At 43.5% G+C, this 22,088-nt stretch overlaps 1 long non-coding RNA gene across 1 annotated transcript; it reads left to right on the top strand.

Annotated features, from left to right (window-relative positions):
* The first annotated feature begins 379 nt into the window (after positions 1–379).
* LOC122237855 lies at positions 380–22,065 on the top strand. Its single transcript, XR_006216548.1, has 3 exons — positions 380–517; positions 6,187–6,354; positions 21,469–22,065. It is a non-coding gene; the product is annotated as an uncharacterized LOC122237855 (long non-coding RNA).
* Positions 22,066–22,088: the final 23 nt, after the last annotated feature.

The raw sequence follows: 22,088 nt of genomic DNA, 5'->3' as shown, positions 1-22,088 counted from the left end.
TTTGTCAACAATAGTTTCGCTAAATAAGGAAAGTCCTAAGGGCAGTTCTTTGATTAAATGCACCACTGGTAGATCTTACGTCTCATCTAGTCCAGATAAAGGGAATTCCGGGGCGCCTGGGTGGCTCAGTCCGTTAAGCGTTTGACTCTTGGGTTGGAGCCCCGCATCAGGCTCTGAACTATTGCGTGGACTCACATGCTCTTTATCAATCTCCTTCTTAAAAATTAATAAACTTTTTAAAAAATGGGGCGGGGGAGGGGATTCCGTGGTGATAGCTACAACCGGCACCACCCAGGGCGAGCCTACCCTGCAAGGCACTTGGAGGAAAAAAGCTGCCCATGTGTTTTCTACCACAAAGCACTGTTTCCGGAAGGCACAGACAGAGAAGTTAGAGCTTAACTGAGGTCAGAGGTCAGAAGGCATTTTGTCAATTTCAAAGATGGCTTCCTCGATCTTCCCCTGGTAGCGTCCACACTGTGGCAGCAGGCAGTGGGGTGAAGCAGGAGCTCGCTCAAAGGTAAGGGTCTCCAAAACAAATGAGGTGGTGCATCCTTCGGTCCAGACTCTTCCCTGCCCTTCCATGTGGTTTCGCTTTCTTGGGAACAGCTATTACTCATCCTATGAGATCCTGATCGGATACCATCTCTGCTGGGAAATATCCCTTGTGCTGTAATAGCTAGCTCTTCCCATCCCCCTCCCCCATGTTCCTATGACGTCTTACAGCAGGCACCACCCTTGGGCACCCCCCCCCCCCACCTTCTTTATGGTGTCATTACTCTAGCAGTACGTGACTAACCTCATCACTGCCTGGACATTTGTCCAGGAAACAAATCTACAGAGCACGTGAAAACAGTGATAATGAGGGGTGATGGGAAATTGTTGGAGAGGAGAAGGAGGTGCAATACTGAATGCAACCTGCTGTGAGATCATCAGTGTGGATTCCACACAAAAGGAAAAAGCCAAAGCAAATATAGTCTTAGATTGGAACAGAAGAGTCATAGAATGAAGACAGGGCTAACTCTGGTCTCTTGGAAGCAATGGAAGAATGGCAAACCACAAAAACCTCTCAACTGGTGTGCCTGAAAGGTGTGTGTATACAGTGTGTGGATGTGTATCTATGCATACAGCATAAACACTGTTATGTAAACAAGGGTACCAGCCACACTAGACGTGTTTCTTGTGCTTTGGAGAGTAATTTTCTTGGCATGCCATGACTTGCGCTAATTCAAAAGAGATAATCCCAGAAGAATCACTGACTTCGTAGTTCCCAAACCCAGATAATGTTCCAAGTTTTTTTTTTTTATGACAGTTTACCACTTTATTAAGAGAATCTTAATAGTCAAGTAGCTACCATAAGAACATTTTGCAGAGTTTCAGCTTGTCTTTGTTTAAAACCGGATTGCCCTTTTCCTGAGTAATTCGGTTAAACTGTCTCAAGTTTTAAAGTAATTATTTGTGTCCTCCTCTTAAAGGTGGTTGGGCCATATGACTAATTCCCAAACTAGTAAAAAATGAGATCCTTGAGAAGTCTGTTACTCATGATACTGGCATTCATAATAGATCCAGAAGGATACTAGTCCAGAAGGACTGATGTATAACTCTTTGGGTTTTAAAATGTCTGTTCTGCATTTTTTTAGGGAGCAATAATATATAGCAGGTAAATGATTTTGTTCTGGATCAGACTTGGACTTGAATTTTTGCGCTACCCCTAACTACCCGTGTATGTTACTTTAGCTTCTAAGCTTTTATTTCCTTATCAATAATACAAGTTAACAATGGTACTTATTTCATTGGTTGTTGCTAGGATGAAATAAAATAATACGTGTCAAGCACAGAGCACCACTGCTCAATAGTGTTATCTAGTTCATGCCTTTACATTGTCCTACAAAAGGCCACAATCACCAGCAAGAAAGCCAAACACTGCCTAGCCTGCCTGCCTGTGAACTATGAGTGGAGTTGCACTCCACAGGGTGATCCCAACGATTGTAAAGTTCAGCTCTCTAGAATTTCTACTCCCTGACGGTCTCTTTCAGGGTCTCACGAGGTTCAAGAGATAGATTCAATAGCACCTTGGCTACTTAATAATAATCACTTTTAAAAATAAAAATTCAGGTAACTTCCTTTAAGCAGATCCTTTAAGAGGAAAGGAAACTGAGACCATCTTACATGTTTTTAAACCAATTTAATTTTGTCATTCCCACGTGCTTGCTTACATTTTAGTTCTCCTCCTGATAACAAGCTCCCTTGTCTTTGATTTTCCAGTGATCGGCACATTGCTGGCATGCACCAAGCCCTTACTAAAAATTTTTTTGAAGAAATATTGACAGCTGGATGGAATGAGCTGAGGAACCAATATAAGATAAACATATATGCCCATGACTCTCAGGGTATTTTCTTGGGACCATGATTTCCCACCCTTCTATCCAGACCCTTCCAGGGATAAGACTATTCCCAAGGCAGAGAATCATTTTCTCTAGTTTCTTTTCATTGAGGAATTAAAGCCGATGTAGATCTCATTCGGTACACTCAGTTGAGCGAGGACTATAACTAGATTCTTCTATCACCCAACTGAAATTTTGTTTCATGCCCCATTGTGGTGTCTAGGGCACTATGGAGTCTGGGATTCATCTAGTCCTTGGACATTGCCCATCTGGGCCGGCATCCCGGAGAGGCCCTCGTCATCAGGCACACCGGTGTCCTCACTGGTACCTGAAAAGTTCCTTCCAATGCAACGCTCCTTCTGCTCTGTCCCAGAATTGGCTGTGTCCTCAGTCTTCCACTGTTTTCCCTTCCTTGAGGCAGTAGACAGAAATGTCCTAGGTGATTTATGAAGGAAGGACAAGGCAGGTACATAGAAATGTGTAAACGCACCAACAAAACTACTTGATATTTCAAAATTACTCTGCCACATAGATCGTTCAAATTAAGATGAATTGGACAAGGGAAGCACATACCCGTGTGCAAATAGCCTGCCTGGCTCCCAGGTACAGGATTGTCACCGAAGGGGAGGAGACATTGGTAAATAGACTGGGCTTGTATAAGAAGCAAACAAAACAGCAAAGTGATGCATTTAGAGCTATCCAAAAATAGAAATAGCTGCTTCAGTAGCCGTTGGGTTCCTGGACAGAAAATATTTAGCTGAGGCTCAGTGCTCGTTTAAGCGGATGCTAGGGAAGAGATTAATGGCTTGAGAGAGGGTTGGAATAAATTGTCTAATATTTTCCCAACTGTGGAAGTTTTGTGATTCTTTAGGAGTTTTTGTGCATGTGTGCACATGTGTGTGTGTGTATGGGCATGTGTGTCTTGCTTTCAGTTTGATGTTGTGGTGACAAGTCCCCCAAGGTCTGTGCTATTGCCTTATTGTGTGACCTCAGGTGACATTCTTCACCTCTCTGCCTGTTTCTTTACCTATAAAATTGGGATAATAATGTTCACTGTGTGTTTGTTTGGTGGATTGAATTTAGGTAAAACTCTGCATTGTAAGTACTTGATAACAAGTAGATAAATCTTGATAGAAAGGCTTACCTAGATATAACTGTTCCGTCATCCCAAAACTTGTGAACACTGCCATATTCAAGGCTTCTAGAAACAGTACATTTCTTTGCAAACCTGGGCCAATTTTTAAAGAAGTGCCACTCGGACTCAGATATTAATTATAATGATGATTGCAGCTGGGTTCCTAGAGCCCTTGTGCCTTCACATTTCCACAAGGGGAGTAGACTTGCCTCCCAGATGAGGAAACTGAACCCAGCTGATGATTGACAGAGCCTTCATTTGAGGTCAGATAATTGGCTCCAGAGCCTCTGTCATCAACCACTGCACTCAATCTGCCACTGACTTGTGGCGTGTGTTAGTCAAGGTTCTCCAGAGAAACAGAACCAACAGGATGTGTGTGTGTGTGTGTGTGTGTGTGTGTGTGTGTGTGTGTGTGTGTGGAAAGAGAAGGGGTTGGGAGAGAGAGAGATTTTAAGGAATTGGCCCCTGTAATTGTGGAAGTATGATAAATCGAAAATCTGCATGGCAGGCTGGAGACTCAGGGGCAAAGTTGCAGTTCAAATCCAGAGGCAGTTGTCTGGCAGAATTTCTTCTTGTTCCTGAGGTCAAGACTGTGTTCTATTCAGGCCTCAACTGACTGGACGGGGCCCACCGGCATTATGGAAGTAATACACTCTACTCACAGTCCACAAATTTAAATGTTAATCTCATTCAAAAAATATTTTCAGCAGAAACATCCCGAATAATGTTTGACCAAATATCTGGGTAACCCATGGCCCAGCCAAGTTGACACATGAAATTAACCACCACATTGTGGTTCTCCACAAAAATTCTTTCTACTTCCTCCCTAGTTTCCCCTGTCCTGGCAGTCAGGTTGATTCTGGCAAGCGGGTTGATTCTGAAAACAACTTTTGAGATTCTAAGATAAAAACTGCTGTATTAAGACCTAAGTTTTCTACTTCCTTCTTCTCCACTCCCTAACCCCTTTTTCTCTCCTCCCCCCCCCCTTTCTGGGAAAAGAAGGAGGTTAGAGAGAGAGGGAAGTTTCAACAGGGATAGTTTTGCAACATGATACCACAATACCACGGCATGTTGTAACACTATGATGCCTGAGGCGAATGTATCTAAAACACAAATTCCATTTTAAGTGCATTCGCTATATGATAAATCAGCATTTAACACATCTTGGCAATTTGATGTCTTTATAGGTACTGCTCTTCTTCCTTCTCAGGTATGAAATTTTCAATATGTAACAGTTTGAAGAATTAAAGTTGAGCCCCTAGTTTCCTATGGAGGAACTTGACAATCCGTTCACATACAATTATTGACATCATGGCCTTATTGAAAAAGGGACTGCTGGACCTTGGGCAGCTATAATGGCCACCTTCTCAGTCCCTTTGGCCAGCAGTACATTTGCCTGTTCAGATAGGGATAAGAGGTAGTGCTCTGCTCTCCAAGTGGAAAGTCACAGGCCTTGAATGGCAAGTACAGAAAGAAGACTGCCTGTTGAAACATCTGTGACAAGTTCCCATGGCCAGCCTGCCCTGGTTATGATCATATTTTGGAACAAATGCTTCAGCTGAAAAGGCAAAAGATAATTTCTTTTTTAAAAATTTTTCTTTTAATGTTTAATTTTTGAGAGGGATAGAGAGAGACAGAGCATGAGCAGCAGAGGGGCAGAAAGAGAGGGAGACACAGAATCCGAGGCAGACTCCAGGCTCCAGCTGTCAGGACAGAGCCTGCCGTGGGGTAGAACTCACAAACCATGAGATCATGCATGACCTGAGCCGAAGTTAGCTGCTTAACCAACTGAGCCACCCAGGCACCCTAAAAGATAATTTCTTAGTATCAAATCAAACCAAAAGTATAGTTGCTAATTGTTACATGAGTAAGTTATGGTAAGTTACTAAAAAACAATATTGACCTAACTTGCAAAAAAAAAAAAAAAAAATCCTTTTGAAATCAATTTCCATTCAAAATCACCAAAATGCACAAACTAATCAAATATCCATCTCCTGGTGGATGGGTAAACAAATTTTCGAATATCCATGTCATGGAATACTACTTAGAAGTAAAAAAAAAAAAAAAAAAAAAAGAACAAATTGCTACTACATGGAGCTACACGGATATATCTCAAAAGCCTTACACTAAGTGAAAGAAGCCGGACACAAAATACTATGTGGTGTATGATTCTCCTAATATGATATTCCAGAGAAGGCAAAACTAGAGGGACAGATGAGCGATTGCCAGGGGCTAGAGATGGCAGGAAGGGGTTGACTCCAAAGGGGTATGAAGAAACTTTCTGGGGTGATGAAAGTATTCTGTATCCTGATTGTGGTGGTGGTCACAAGACTGCAGGTGTTTGCCAAGATTCGTAGATCTGCAATACCTAAAAAGGGTGAATTTACTATATAGAAATTACGCCTCACTAAATGTGACTTCCGAGAAAGAGGTGTATGATCGTGCAAGTGTCCGGAGGGAGAGAAAGACCACGATTCCTGGAAAATGAAGAAGGGCAATTCTGAAAGCCTTACTGACCCTGCATGCTCTCCCAGACCTCAGGTGAGCAGAAAGGAGAAGGAAGGGAAGCAGCAGAGGGCAAGCCCTGTCCTCCACCCAATTCTCAATACTTCTGCCGAGTTTGCCAGTGCCTGGGTTTATTTATCAAACCTTCTCCCTATCTATTTGAAGGTTGAAAACATCAAGTCAGTGTTAACCTTGCTGCACGAAGATGCTGCAGGCATGGTCCCCCAGGAAGAGGAGCCTCATTCTCATTCTGGCTTCAGAAGGGCACTAAAAGCACGTCATCCGAGTGAGTTTGGTTGCCCTCTTTCTATGCCTGGACTGCAACTCAAGAAGGTAGAGTGGAGAGGCAAATAATAAATTAAATAAAATGAATGAATGAATGAATGAATGAATGAATGAATAAAATAAATAAGGCATGTTTCTCATTTGCCTTGAAAAGCTACAAAAGTCAGGGGCGCTGCTCCTAAGTTAGCAAAGGAGCTTCGGGGACAGCGATGTGTCACTTTAAGTGCCAGCCCAAGTTACAATTGGATTACAAGGCAGGCACTGTTAGCAGAAACAGTATGGTTAAATCCCAGTTACTGTAAGAAGGTGAAGGGAAGTGAAATAAGAGGTTTGACCGGTGGGAAGGGGGCGTCGAAAGAAATATAAGAGCATCTAGGTCTTTCCGATGGAAGGGAACACCTCAAATTGCATCACCGGTAGCTCGAGCTACTGAATTACCTCCGGAATATAATTTAAACATTTCCTTTCCCGGTGCCAAGCATGCCCCTCATTGGCTCGGAGTTTTGCATCTGCTTTTTTCTCTGCAAAATGGGGTCTTCCCACAGGGGAATGTGTCTAAGTCATTCGTGCAGCTCTGACCTACTGTTGCCTTCATCGTGAGTGTAGTCTGTACTTTGCTTTGAGGTCCTGGGAACAATACCATTCATCATGATCACCAAGCTGTTTATCACCCCAGTCTGTACTTTGTGTAAGTGGTGAATTACTGCCTTTTCTAAGCGGTGTGCTCTTTTCTTCCTCCAAATGAGACCATCTACCTGAGTGAATGGGACAGTGAGCATGTGAGCACTGTGTGAGGCACTGAGAGGGAGGTAGGGAGAGGATTCCTTTTACAGAGGAATGCATTACAGCCAGTAAGAGTGCTACTGTTACCAGATAAACCTAACTTCCAAGGCACAATCTGCTTGTCCTGTCTCTCTCTCCTCTGCTGTTTCCCTATAACTTAGCTCTACACTAATGTCTTCTGACCCTCACCAGCAACCTTCTGAGTAGAGAGCTATAAGGTGAAAAAGAATATGTTCTTCATAATGTCTGGAACTTAACTTTCTATGTTCATGCTATGCTAGGTGCTTTCTACGTGTTCTTTCATTTACTATTAATTACATCCCACGAGGAAGGTACTATCAGCACTCCCATTTGTCAAACAAGGATACAGAGACCTAGAGAAATGAATGAACTTGCTGAAGGGCACTCTAGAGACCAGGGGTGATAGTCAACCTCACACCAGTGCCAAAGCGGGAGTTCTTGTCTGCTAAGCAAATACTGCTGTATCCTTCTAAAGCCAAGCCATTCTTTTCGGAAGTAAGGGGCATCTCTAAACGTTGCCTTCTGTCTTCCCAGAGTATGCAGGATATATGGCTGGCGCTGGCCTAGATTCAGAGACAAGCTCCACAACTTGATGGGTGTGTGAACTTGTGTAAGCATCTTGCTTTCCCCAACTCTGTCCACTGTAAAATTGGAATACTGATGCTTCTCTGATGGAATTAATTTAGAGAATAAATGTGATAGTATGTATAAAAATAGCAAATGGCACTTTTTCTCCAAAGAACAATCCCCCCAAAAGTTTAATTATTTGCCACTCCTATCTGTTGTAAGTTGACATGAAAAGAAGGCTGGACACATTTAAAGCAACCGATCGGTGTTTTTCAAACTTTTAGAGGTTTTCAAATACCTTAAATCTGGTTAATGTATCGAGTGGTATACTGGGAAGGAGGGAAGAAAGTCAGTATTGCCTTCTGCATAACCACCATGTTCTCAAGAAAAACTACTCCAAGGAAGATATCAAGACCGATATTGGGCAAACCTTCCCATGCACCACCCCCACCTTCTAAGTCCTGCCCTTGCATGAAATCTTGATTTATCTTCATATCAGAAGCTGGAATCTTATTTGTTTACAGTGACTACATCCCATGAAAAGACATAAGTTAATTGAAAATTGTAATAACACTCAAAGGATCTCAGAGTTAGAGTAATTTGTATACAGCATTAGGAAGCGCCTACTTTTTTTTTTTTTAATTTTTTTTTTCAACGTTTTTTATTTATTTTTGGGACAGAGAGAGACAGAGCATGAACGGGAGAGGGGCAGAGAGAGAGGGAGACACAGAATCGGAAACAGGCTCCAGGCTCCGAGCCATCAGCCCAGAGCCTGACGCGGGGCTCGAACTCACGGACCGCGAGATGGTGACCTGGCTGAAGTCGGACGCTTAACCGACTGCGCCACCCAGGCGCCCCAGGAAGCGCCTACTTTTTAGCCCCATGCAATGCAGGAAGCTCTTCCATAAAATCTTTTTTTTAAAAAAAAACATTTATTTATTTTTGAGACAGAGAGAGACAGAGCATGAACGAGGGAGGCTCAGAGAGAGAGGGAGACACTGACTCCGAAGCAGGCTCCAGGCTCCGAGCAGTCAGCACAGAGCCCGACGCAGGGCTCAAACTCACGGGCCGTGAGATCACGACCTGGGCCGAAGTCGGACGCCCAACCGACTGAGCCACCCAGGCGCCCCTCTTCCATAAAATCTTGGTTAATTATCTGAACTCAAGTCCATACATTTTACCAGTGTTGGGAGCTTGCTGTCCGCATCCATAAACTTACTGAGCCTCCTTATAATTTACCCTCACGAGTCCTAGCTTTCGTCTACACAAAGGCCTACTTCCATATTACCCTCTATCACATATAGGTGGAATTTAATCCTGCTGCTCCCCCCTTTCCATGAAACCTTCTTTTCTGGGTGATACAGCTTCCAGGCTCTTACTGTTTCTCATCAGCAGTGTCCAGACTCTTTGGCTCTGCTAGGCCTTAGCTCTGCCCAGTAGCCCATCACCCAACACTGCAATGGTGCTAAGATTGTACCGACTTTTTTTAGCAACCCATCACTTTGCTGTCGGCTTAGCACTGAGCTTGTAATGTTAGAGACTGTGTAAGGGACAGATGAGGCCCCTGGCTCAGAAAAGTGGTGATGTGAACCAGGTGTGTGTGGTGGGCTTGCCCAGGGCAGAGAACCTGGGCTGTTATCAGCACCCTGAACATCGGCCATGGTGTCTGTGGCAGGACAAGCCTATGAGACTGATACAGTATATAAAATCCAGAAGGCCAGTGGATTAACTTAGAACGAGTAATAATTGTTTCAGGACCCAGAAATGACTTGGATTCAACACAATTTATTTTTCCTTCTTTCACACAAAGATATCATGGAATTCTTAGATGTCTCCAGGAAATCTGTCCACTGCACAGTATTCATCTACCAGCATGCTAATCCACTGAATCCCTTTTCTCCTTCTTTATATTAAAATCACAAGCTTCTGCTGTTCTCTCAGGCATCCTGTGTGCATAGACAGCAACAGAACGATCCAGGTAGAGAATAAACTCAAGAGGACAGACTTAGACTGATTATATTCTTGGCAAAGATTGGCAGGGAAACCATCAAAGACTCTAAAACACATATGGCTCCTCTTACATGGAAAGCTCACTCCTACAGGTTAAGAGGGATGTAAAATGAGTGTAAATCGGGGTTTCTGACCTTTGGGCTGACTGACAAGGCAAGAGCAAGAAAGAAAACTGTAAAATGGGGAAGAACAATGAAACAAGGTGTGGAAGTAATGAAGGGGGACCAATATAAATGATATAGGAGGTCACAGGTGGAGAACAAGAAGAACGAGGTGTGGGGGCAGTGACCTCAAAATGAACTTTGCAAGATGAATAGAATTTAGATGGAGGCAGCGGGGTGAGTAAAGAGCTTTATAGGTGGAACTGATTAAAATAAAAAATATGGAAGGAAAAACTCATCCGTAGGGTGAATGCATCTGTCAACTGAGGACAGATTTAAGGAGGCATGTCTACAGTGCACTGGTCTATGGAAGCTTAGGGAAAGACCCAGAGAGATTTGAGGAAATCAGAGTGGTGAGAGAGTATGAACTGCTTCCCCAGAGCCCAAAGAGGAAGTCGAATTATCCTTTGAAGGTAGAAAAATGACAGAATTTGGAAGAAGTAAATTAAGTATTACTTTGCAAGGTAGTTGGAAACCTTACGGAACTATATAGACTTTATATAACCTCATAGTTTATACACACTTGATAGGTTGTTAAGAGAAATGAGGGAAGTGTCTGTATGGTGATCTAGTATTAGCATCCCAAAGGGCAACAATATCTTTTCTTTTCTTAAGTAAATGAGATCACTCTCCCATGATAGGACCCAATGTAGCCAGTCTTGAGTTATATCTTAGACTGGGGATCTCATGACACGCAGATGACATACATTTCTGAACACAAACGTTTTCTAATGGCCTCATCCCCCAAATAGGGTCATTTCCTGCTTAAAAAAGGATCTGGTTTTCTTTGAAATAGTTTGTATGCTAACAGGAACTGCCCTTATTTTCTTTCTCTATGGTCTTGGAAAGCCACTGCACTTTCTGGTCTGTACATTCCTAGATATGCCTCTTGAAAAGTCTTAAATAATGGAATTTGGGGCCAGTGTTGAGAAGATCTTTCTGTTTTACTATAACATTGGATAAAAATAAGTCTACTATTAACATGCTGTTTTCATAGATGTTTATTTTTGTATGTGTATCAATCACCTCAGAGTATCTCAATTCTGGTCACTTTCTATTCCGTAAAGAGCCCAGGAGCTATTTCTACATAATACTAATAACAAGTTCCAAAGTCAGTCCTGAGTCTTTATTCCACAAAAAAAAGGAGATTCTGCTTTTTTATTTTTTTTAAGCTCATTTAATATGGGCCTCAGCAGGCGCCTAAGTGGCTCAGTCAGTAAAGAGTCCGACTTCGGCTCAGGTCATGATCTTGCAGTCTGTGAGTTCGAGCCCCGCATCGGGCTCTGTGCTGACAGCTCAGATCCTGGAGCCTGCTTTGGATTCTGTGTCTCCCTCTCTCTCTGCCCCTCACCCACTTGTGCTCTGTGTGTGTGTGTCTCTCTCAAAAATAGACATTAAAAAAAATGACAACTCCAAGAACAAGAGTCACACGCTCTACCAACTGAGCCACCAGGCACCCCAGATTCTAATTTTTTAAACATTTTTTTTTTATTAAATTAAGGTTTTTTGGTGAGCGGGAGAGATGCGCCTCTTAGCAACATTTTAGTTTTAAAATATTGAAATTCTATGAGAACGACAGCGCACGATTTTTATCATGCTCCCTTTCTTCTAATAGAGAAACAGAAATAAACACCTTGGAGACTTTGATATTATGTTTAAATGACAAGACATTTAGATTTCTTACAAAAATGTAAAGAGAAAAACAGTGTGTCTGGCAGCCGGTGGGGGGGGGGGGGGGGGCGGGGCAGCCGAAGCAGACATGGGCACGAAGAACAGTGTCTTCAGTCACTGTGGTTTAGGGAATAAGGAAATGCCAAAGGAGAAGCATATTTGGCTCACACTTGGAGAAACCAAAGGAAGGTTTGTTGCAAGTGGGGCGCCTGAGCGGTTCAGTCGGCTAAGCGTCCGACCCTCGATTTTGGCTCAGGTCATGATCTATAGTTTGTGACACCAAGCCCCTCCTCATCACATTATCAGCGAGGAGTCTGCTGGGGATTCTGTCTCTCCCTTTCCCTCTGCCCACCCCCCCCCTCTCAAAATAAATAAACAAACATTTAAAAAAATAGGTTTGGTGCCAGTAACAAAAGGACAAGGAATGCCTAGACTGAGATGTTAATGTCAACTTGGTGATTTAACTTGCTGTCTACCCTGAGGGCAAAGTAAACTTTCTTTGCACTGTCTTTGATTTCTTAACCTATAGGCTTAAAACAATAGCGTGGAAAGAGGTTAAGGGAACGAAGCTTAGCAAAGACCTCCAGCTTGGCTGCTTTCAGAGCTGCGAGGATATTGGAGCTAATGACTCAGAACGGTTTGGAACTCTCTGTGGGGTTCATGCCTCCACAGTTTGCCCTGCATTTGGCACAGATAATAACCAAGCATTGGCTGAAATAACCATTATGATAATATGGTGGAGAAGTCCCATGTCTTTCTAGTGTTTGCCCTTACGGTGAAATGGAGACAAAACCTTCGACTGGTGAACGCTCTGATGTGAATTTTAATGCATCTATAAATAATTAAATTGGACAAATTCCAAAGTTGAAAAGTCATAAATAGAATTTAAGATTTTTTCCCCTTCTTTTCTTTTCTCTTTTCTTTCTCTTTTTCTTTCTGTCTCTCTTTCCTCTCCTTGCTTACCTTACTTTACACTTCTTCTCTTTCTCCTTCTTCTCCTTCCTCTTCTTCTTCCTCTCTCTCCTCCTCCTCCTCCTTGTCCTTCTTCTCCTTCATCTTCTTCTTCTGTTATGCTGTTAAGGAAACACTATAGGGATCTTTCATAACATTGAACTTTATTAAAGAAACTTAGGAGTTATTTTCTCAAATCTTCCATTTGTGCTGTAGTCAAAAGACCTGGGGTAAAAAGGCCTGGATTGTAGTCTAAGTTCCACCACCTACTAGGGGTATATCCTGGGTGAATACATAATCTTTTGAACCCCAGTTTTCTCATCTGTAAACTAGAACTCCTAGCCAGGAACAGAATTCAGCTCTGCTGACTCGCAGCTCAGTGCTTCGTGGCTTTACCCCAGGATCCTATTGGTGCCTTCCTATTTGCCTCCATTATCCTCACCCAGGTGTCTTTCCTGAAAACCCCTTAATCTCCCTCCTTTGCATTGTCTGCATCCCCTGTGACGCCAGAGAGTAACAACTCAGATGCCAGAAAAAGCGCTGGAATTTAGTTCTTCCAAATTCACACCAATAAATATCCTGATCCTGCAAGAGCATGAAATGAAACACAACAGAACAGATACCCTTTCCCACATCCCGCTTCCGTGTCATGCTTCACTCTCCAAGTGGTCACCCGCCATCCTTGCAACCTCAGCCACAATATGAGTCATCAGGAAGACCTCGTTAACTCTCTGGGAAGTGGAGTCCCCTGCTCTGTGACCTAATAAAGTATTGCCCTTCAGAACACCTGTCACAATTTGCCATCAAGAACGCATGGTCCCTAGGGGCGCCTCGGTGGCTCAGTCAGTTAAGCATCCAACTCTTGATTTCTGCTCAGGTCATGAGCTTGCAGTTTCATGAGTCCGAGCCCCACGTCTGGCTCTGCATTGACAGTGTAGAGCCTGCCTGGGATTCTTTCTCTCTTCCTCTGTCTCTGCCCCTCCCCTGCTCATACTGTCTCTGTCTTTCTCAAAATAAATAAATAAAACTTAAAAAAAAAAAAGAATGCATGGTCCCTATACCTGAAACTAATAAATACTGTATGTTAATTATACTTCAATAAAAAAAAAATTTAGGGGCGCCTGGGTGATTCAGTCGGTTAAGCATCCGACTTCGGCTCAGGTCATGATCTCACAGTTTATGGGTTCAAGCCCTATGTTGGGCTCTGTGCTGACAGCTCAGAGCCTGGAGCCTATGCTTCAGATTCTGTGTCTCCTTCTCTCTCTGCCCCTCCCACGCTCGTGCTCTCTCTCTCTCTCTCTCTCTGTTGAAAGTAAATAAACAAAATTTTTTAAAGAAGGGTATATAATATTAAAAAAATGCATGGTTCTGTTTGGCTGTGTCATTGCCTCCCAGCCACTCCCACTATCCTGCCCAGTTCAGAAAGTCAGGAAGCATATCTGTTTAGCTCATCACTGTATCACTAGGCCTTGCTTAGAGCCTGGCACAGGGTGTGTCCTCAATAAAAATGTGCTGAATGAGTGAATGAATAGATTTAACTTTCTGATGAATGCTCTAACAACATCCATCCTTTATTGAGTGTAATGTATTCCAGGTACTATAGACTAATGGTTTGGGTCACCCCAAAGTTTATATATTGAAACCTCCCCCCAAGGTGATGGTATTAGGAGGTGGGATCTTTGGAAGCTGATTAGGTCCTAAGAGTGGAACACTCCTGAATGGGATGAGTGTCTTTATAAAATAGACCCCAGAGAGCTCCTTCACCCCTTCCACCATATGAAGACACAGCAAAAAGACAGTCTTCTGTGAACCAGGAAGTGGGCTCTCACCAGACACTGAGTCTGCTGGTGCCTTGATCATAGACTTCCCAGCCTCCAGAACTGTGAGAAATAAATGTCTGTTGTTTATGGCACTCTGTTATAATAGCCCAAACGTAGTAAGACCGAAGACATCAGGTTCTGAACTAGGCATTTTACATAACTTAGCTTGCTTAATTTTTAAAGCAACCGCTTGAGAAAGGTATCACTAACTGTATTTTACAGACAAGGAAATTGAGGCCAGTGAAAGCGCTAAGTAGGAACATCCAATCCTGCTTCCAGAATCATGGTGGCAATGATGACTTTCCAAAGGTGGCAATGATGATACTCCATTTAATTCCTTTCAAGTCTGGCTAAAACCAAATTTAAATGGCTGACCTTCTTGGGCAAGTTAGTATCTCAATAGGGAGAGTTAGATATCAGATAGATAGATCTATGGATCATATCTATCTGTCTGTCTAATCACACAATTGGTTTTTATCAAGGAAGGCTTTATTAATTATAGGAAATATCAGTAGATATGAAACATAACCATCTGGTATAGAGCTGGGCTAAGCTGGTTGACTCTGGAAGGTATGGGGATTTTGTCCCTTTGCTCCTTCACCCCCACCACACTCAGAACAGCCCCTTGGAAATCAGGAACTGTCCCCTTCTGGCTTTCTTAAGATACTGATGCCAATCTGTCAAGTACAGGTGTTGCTTTATTGCAGCCCAAAAGATGTGGATGTCTTCATTATCTCCCCTGTCATACAATAACATTGTAATGCCTGTTCTTTAATTGAATTACAAACAAAGCAACACTATGCCCTGATTTGAAAAGTCACATTTATTTTCATTCTGGACACTAGCTCTGTGGGATCATGCAAGTGAATGCTGCTGTCATCCCCACTCGGACTCAGTCAGCTGAGTTGGAAGAGATTTTGTGTTTGTGGTTTTCTTTCTTTCTTTCTTGTCTTTCTCTCTCTCTCTCTCTCTTTTTTTTTTTTTAAGAAAAGAGATTAGTGAATACATGTCTGTTTGAAAGCAAATTCCTTTTTGAGGAAAACACCAGCACAGTGCCCTGGTGATGAGCCCTTTCTCCTCATCTTGTGAGCCTTGACCTACTGATGAGAATATTAGATAATAAAAGGTTTCTTTAGAGAAGAATCAGGGATAAAACTCTACAATTCCCTCATCTCACAAATGCACATTTTTTCTTTTTCCTTTTATGCTCTTGTGTTACATCTTTTTGGAAGCTGTTTTCTCATTCAAACAACCCCTACTGGGCAAGCAAGTCTAGAAGAGCTGCAGGTGTCCCCTGGCCACTGCTTAAAAAGCCTACTTGTTAATCAGCCCCATCACGTGTCTTTTGACCCCTTTCCTGCCCTGCTCTCTCCATGGCTCTCTCTGCCAGCCACCACTGCCACTTCTAAAAGGGGAAAAAACTGAACAGTCAAAAGAGCTATTATCCTAAAGCCTCCTTAACAAGGCCTGGGGCTTTCCAGTAAATTAGTTGGAGGTTTTCTCCCCTCCCCCTTTCTAGACACGGGATGGTCAGTGGTCCCCTTCCCCCATTCATTGGTCACTGCAAAGCTTGGTGACTCTGCTACCTTCTGTGACCACAGGACATTCTACCAAGCATCCTTCTGGGAGCCTCTCAGCCACCATTTCTAGATGTCAGAAACCAGTTACGGCTGTAAATCCACAAGCAGGTTACCCTGACTCCACAAAGTACAGCAAGGGCGATATTGTGGGCAATGCTGTCTGGGAGTTTAAACAGGGCATCCGAAAAATAAATAAGCCACTCCCTGCCCCCCACCCCCAGTCTTCTATACTTGATTATTGACTGTTCTGACTATGCAAGTCTTCCCCACATGAAAATGCTAATTCTACGACATTATGACTTGGGGAGAAGTAATTTGCTAATAAGAGCCAGTGTTTGTAGGACGCCCTGGGGTTGGATAGTTAAGTTATAGATAATCCACATCAATTACATATCGCAGGCCTGAAATTGAAGGAAGGGGGCACGTATCTACAGGTCCTAGATGAGAAGGTTTATTTGCTCCCCCTTGTCATCCCGTCCCACCCCACCCAGCACAGAAATCACGCACCATCTGTCCTGTCACTCAATTCATGCTCTCAGAAACATGAAAGGAGGAAGTGGGTAAAAGTATTTTTGGTCTCACAACACGGTAGAACATGGAGAGAAATAAGATGTCCTCAGAGTTACATCTTATACAGTTGTGCTGTATCCAAATGGGATTTTACTCCTAGAAAGGGCCAATGCTGGTTATTAGTAAAATGCTTTAAGAGTCCAAAAAATTGGCTTTCAATCCTCTTAGGGTATGTTTCCTATGAGAACCATAAAAAAAAGGGGGGGAAGAGAAAAGACCACTTTAAGGGGAATAGGCAAAGGAAACATTTTGTTTTTCAACATGCTTATAAAACTTTACAGCAGGTGGCAAATGACGCGTCCTTTTTAGATAAATAGAAGCCTTTTTTTTTTTTCCTTCCATTGAACATTCCTCAGGCAAATTTGATTCAGAGCACTGGCTTACCTTTGCAAGTGACAGCCCCTAAGATACGATCCGTGTAATGACATTCACATGGCTGGGTTTGGAGAATGATTACTGGGTCCCAGAGGTAATGTCACAAAAACAACGCAGAGGTCAGGACATTCACAAGCCTACTGACCTAGTAAAAGGCAAACCCGAAGCTGCCTTGGGCGAGGCAAGGGGAGAAGGATGTCCAACGGTGAGATGGTTGAACAGGAAAGCATGTGATGTTTTCTCATCCATGATTTATCAGGCAGCAATAGGCCTGGAGTTTCTGTGACTTCATAGAATTATGAATCGATCTCTTTCCTACAGGAGTTTAAAAACTGATGGTCTTCTGAATGACTAAGGCTCAGTGACTTAAAGATAACATGAGATGTTTCAGACCTGTTTCATCTTTCAGAAACAGGCAGTTTGCTTACAGAGACATAGGCGTTTCTCTCAATCTCTCTCTCAATTGTATAAAATATACACAACATAAAAGGTGCCATTTTAACTTTTTTTAAAATGTGCAGTTCCCTGGCACTAAGCACATTCACATTATGAATCCATCACACCATCCATTTCCAGAACTTTTTCATCTTCCCAAAGGGAAACTGCACCCTCTAAACAATACTTCCCCACTCGCACCACTCCCCTCCTCAGCAACCACCATTCTGCTTGCTGTCTCTATGGATTTGACTACTCTAGGGACCTCAGCTAAAGTGGAATCCAGCAATTTTCCTTTTGTGACTGGCTTATTCCACTTGGCATAAAGTCCTGAAGGTTCATCCGTGGTGTAGCAGGTGTTAGACTTGCCATCACTTTTAAGGCTCATTGATACTCCGTTCTTTCTCTTTTCATGAACAGCTTCATTGAGGTATAGTTTACATACCATAAAGTTCAACCATTTTAAGCATGTAATTCAACAATTTTTACTCAGTGTTTCAAGTTGTGCAATCATGATTTACAGTTTAGTTTCAGAACACTTCCGTCATTGGAGTAAGATCCCCCCATACCCATTGACAGTGATCCCTCGCTCCCATACCCCATTCCCACCCCCCACCCCAGGCAGCTGCTAGTCTACTTTCTGTCTCTATCAAGTTATTTCTTCTGGATATTTCATATAAATGGAATCACACAGTAAGTAATGTTTTGTCTGGCTTCTTTCAGTTAGCATAACCTTTCTGAGCTCCATCCGTGTTGCCACATGTATCAGCATTTAATCTTTTTATTACTGAATAGTATTTCAGCATATGGACAGACTGCATATTTATTCATTCACCAGTTGATGGACATCTGGGTTGTTTCTACTCTTTAGCTGTTATGCAGTGTGAACATTTGTGCACCAGTTTTCGTGTGTACCTAGTTCTACTTCGAGGTAGATATCTAAGAGTGGAATTCCTGGGCCACGTGACAAATTTATGGTTAACTTTGTAGGAAACCGTTAACCTGTTTTCCATAGTAGCTGTATCATTAGGAGGTTTTAACTAAGCAGGTCTTTCAAATGGGCTTGTTTTTTTCTTTGTGACCCTTCCTAATGTAGAATATTCTGCTTCTTTCTAACCCTGGCTCCAGCTCAGTCAGAAAGAGAAGCAGTGGGAGTTATGAATTAATTCCTCAAATAGTTCTCATTTTCACATCCTTAACTCACAATCCACATTAAAACCAAACAACCTAGGGGCGCCTGGGTGGCTCAGTTGGTTAAGCGTCCGACTTCGGCTCAGGTCATGATCTCGCAGTCTGTGGGTTCGAGCCCCACGTCGGGCTCTGTGCTGACAGCTCAGATCCTGGAGCCTGTTTCGGATTCTGTGTCTCCCTCTTTCTCTGACCCTTCCTGTTCATGTTCTCTCTCTCTCTGTCTCAAAAATAAATAAAAGTTAAAAAAAATTTTTTTTAAACCAAACAACCTTGAAAGCTCAGAACAGTATTTTGAAATGTCTTAGGAGACCTTGGGCAAGTCATGTTAGTCATTTAGGACCTCCGTGCCTCCATTTATCCTTGAAGGATTAGACATGGATTATCTCTCCTGTCCATTAATGACATCTCTGGAAGTGTATGTGGACCCAGAACACCCCCCTGATGGGCTTTGAGGTACATCTTCATTCACACTCCCTGGGTGCAGAGGTAACGAGTTTCTTAACCATGCAAACGCCAGCTCGGGTAAGGAACCAGGACTTTCTCCTAACCATAGAACCTGAAACCGGAGAAAGAGGGAGCCATCAATGAAAGAATGACCATTCTCTTCACAGGGCAGGTTGAACGAAAGGACACTGACCTTAATACAGAGAACTGTCTGGCATTACATATGTAGGGGGCATTAATTACCATGTCTCCTGTGTGTCATGCTCTCTGGAGCTGATTTTTGAAAAATCTTTCTCTTCCGTCTGGAAGCAGTAGTGCCTATCGTTCGTTCAGGGGAACGTTTTCATTTTGGTAACCGTATTATTTTCCTCAGGCTGTTGTAACAAAGTACCAAAAACCTGGAGGCTTAAAACAACGCAAGTTTATTGCCTAGAGGCTAGAAGTCTGAGATCAAGGTGGAGGCAAGAGCCAGTCTCTCTCTGACGGCTCTGGGGAAAAACCTTCCCTTGTCTCTTTTAGCTTCTGTTGTATGCTGCCGGTTCTTGGCCTCCCTCAGCTTCCAGATTCATCAACGTGGTCACATGGTCTCTTCTCCCATTGTGTTTTCACACTATATTCCTTTTTTGGGAGCCTGTCTCTTTCCTCCTTTTTGTAAGGACATCGGTTACTTTGGGTTGGGAACCACCCTAATGACCTCACTTTGACTTGGTTACCTCTTTACGGACCCTACTTCCAAATAAGGTCACATTCTGAGAAACTGGGGTTAGGACTTCAATACATCTTTTTTGGGGGTGTGGGGGAACACAGTTCAATCTGTAAGTGACATTTTGAAAAACTGAGGCTTGCAATAAGGTATCCGTCAATGGATGCACATCTAACTGTATTTATGTTAAAAAAGGCAAACAATAAAGTGTTTTCCTACTTCAACACCTGACATCTGAGCTCTGTGGCACTTGGGCACAAAGGAAGATCATAACAATCTTGCACCCTTGGCTCCCAGTCCCATGTGGTTTGAGATTCTGACATCCTGCAGTTATTTAAATAATAGCTTTCAATTTGGGGGGGGGGGATCTATTCAGTGCTTGAAATATGATACTGTAAATTATTTAGAATCTTTTATCCTGTGAAGAGTTGCCTAGGACATTAGTCGGGGGAGAATGGGATGTTGGAAAAGATTTTTTGAAAAAGCTGGGACACAAGGATGTGATGCCATAATCACAGGACAGGGGTTAACTGGTAAGATTACTTGGATTTCCGCACTTCAGAGAAGAAAGAGGTTAAGCTGGGATGGCAACCCAAAGAGCTAATTGTAAGTCAGGGAGAACCAAGGGGTGGAATGGGGTTGTGTATGCTTGCTAAACCAACCTTTGACTGGCTTGCTGAGAACATCATTTTCCAGCAGGATGGAGAGAACTCAGATGAGCTCCTCACAGCAAATTTCCAGAAGACCTTTTCCTTGCCTCCTTACCTTCCCAGTCTCCTCCGTGGTGGTTTTGGGACCCCAGATGCCACCGAGGCAGGCCCAGCACGTGCCCATGGTTCCCAGGGATTCCACCCTACCTCATCTGCGGCCACCTTCTTCCCCCCAGTCCAATGCCCTTTTCCCTACTCACAGCCCTCTCAAGCCCACCTTTCCCATCTCATTTTCCTCACACCCGATTTTCTCCTTCCATGGGGTCCACTGGAAACTCCTGCTGTTGTGAACAGAGTGACTAAGAGTTTAAGCTGGTCTCAGACACTCTCCAGCTCACACAATTTCCCGCAACCTGAATTCCTTTCATGTCATCTCCCTGGCTGTTCTCTCCAGGAGACATCTCTTCACACTGCCCTGGGTTTAAGAAAGTCTCTAAGAGAGGGTCCTTACTCCTTTTCTCCACAGCCTCTTCTAGATTACTGTGTTTGCCCACCCTTCACCTTTTCTTTTCTTTTTCTTTTTTTTTTCTTTTTAACATTTATTCATTTTTTGAGAGACAGAGAGAGACAGAGCACGACCAGGGGGAGGGGCAGAGAGAGAGGGAGACACAGATTCCGAAGCAGGCGCCAGGCTCCGAGCTGTCAGCACAGAGCCCGACGCGGGGCTTGAACTCACCAACTGAGAGATCGTGACCTGAGCCAAAGTCAGACGCTTAACCGACCGAGCCAGCCAGGCGCCCCAGCCCTTCACCTTTTCAGATCATCTCTTCATATTCCTCCAACCTCCTTCAATTCTCCTATGGCTCCAAACACCACAGCTGGCAGGATACCTTCTTTCCCTGGATGGCTGCCACACGTGCCAGGGTCAAGAGACCGCAAACTCAATGTCCTGACTTCCCTAGCTGTCCTAGCGCTACCATTGGTCTACCAGTCTCTGGAGGCTACAGTTCTGCTGCTTATCTTTGATTCCTTCCTCTCCCTTATAGCAACTCCTACCTGGGAGTTTCTGTGAGGTTTACACAAGAGAAGGCATGTAAACCATTTAGCACCCAGCGCCTGACATAGAATGAGTACTCCACAGTGTAGGCTATTATTATCAGTTAATATCTTATTATTCACAGTGACTCAATAAGTAACCAGCTCCTGTATCTCCCTCTTCATGTCTTTCAGAACTGTCCACCCCACATCCCTGCTTTCCATTCTCACTGCTGCCTCCCGTATCCAGGCCCCTTACCTCCCATCTGGACCAGAGGTGGAAACTCCAAGCCAGTCTCCTCGTCTCCAGCCTCTAGTCCCACTTCCTAATTTATCTGGGATAGAAGATCCAGGTAGAGCTAATGAAAAGCTAACTTGGATGATATCATCCGGTTCCTCAGAAAAGTCAATGCTCTCCTCCCGGCTGGCTTGCAGGCCAAGCCTTCCTGCCGGCCCCACCCTGCGTTTCCAGCCTTGTCTCCCATAACCGTAACCGTGCTCCAGCCAGACTGGATAGGAGATCTCTGCAAAGTCTCCCGCCTCTCCCATGACCATCCCTTTGTGGATACCATTCTCTTAGTCTGGGAAGTCCCCACTGGCCACACATGGAAATCCTGCTCATCCTCCTAAGCCCCCTTCTTCCCTGAAGCCACTTTTTTTGTTTCTGTCTTTTCCTTCTTTGAGCCCCCACTGCCCCTGCATTATCTCCCTCTCATAGACCTTGTATTTTCCTCATAGGACCTCATCCGGTGCTAAGTAGAGGGCACTCAATAAATGTTTGTTGAAAACCTTTCTGAACACCTTTGTCCCATTAA

This window comes from Panthera tigris, chromosome B1 (assembly GCF_018350195.1).
Source record: "Panthera tigris isolate Pti1 chromosome B1, P.tigris_Pti1_mat1.1, whole genome shotgun sequence".
In the NCBI taxonomy this organism is placed as follows: domain Eukaryota; kingdom Metazoa; phylum Chordata; class Mammalia; order Carnivora; family Felidae; genus Panthera; species Panthera tigris.
Note: the sequence above shows the minus strand (reverse complement) of the source record. Positions and strands in the feature narration are given on the sequence as shown.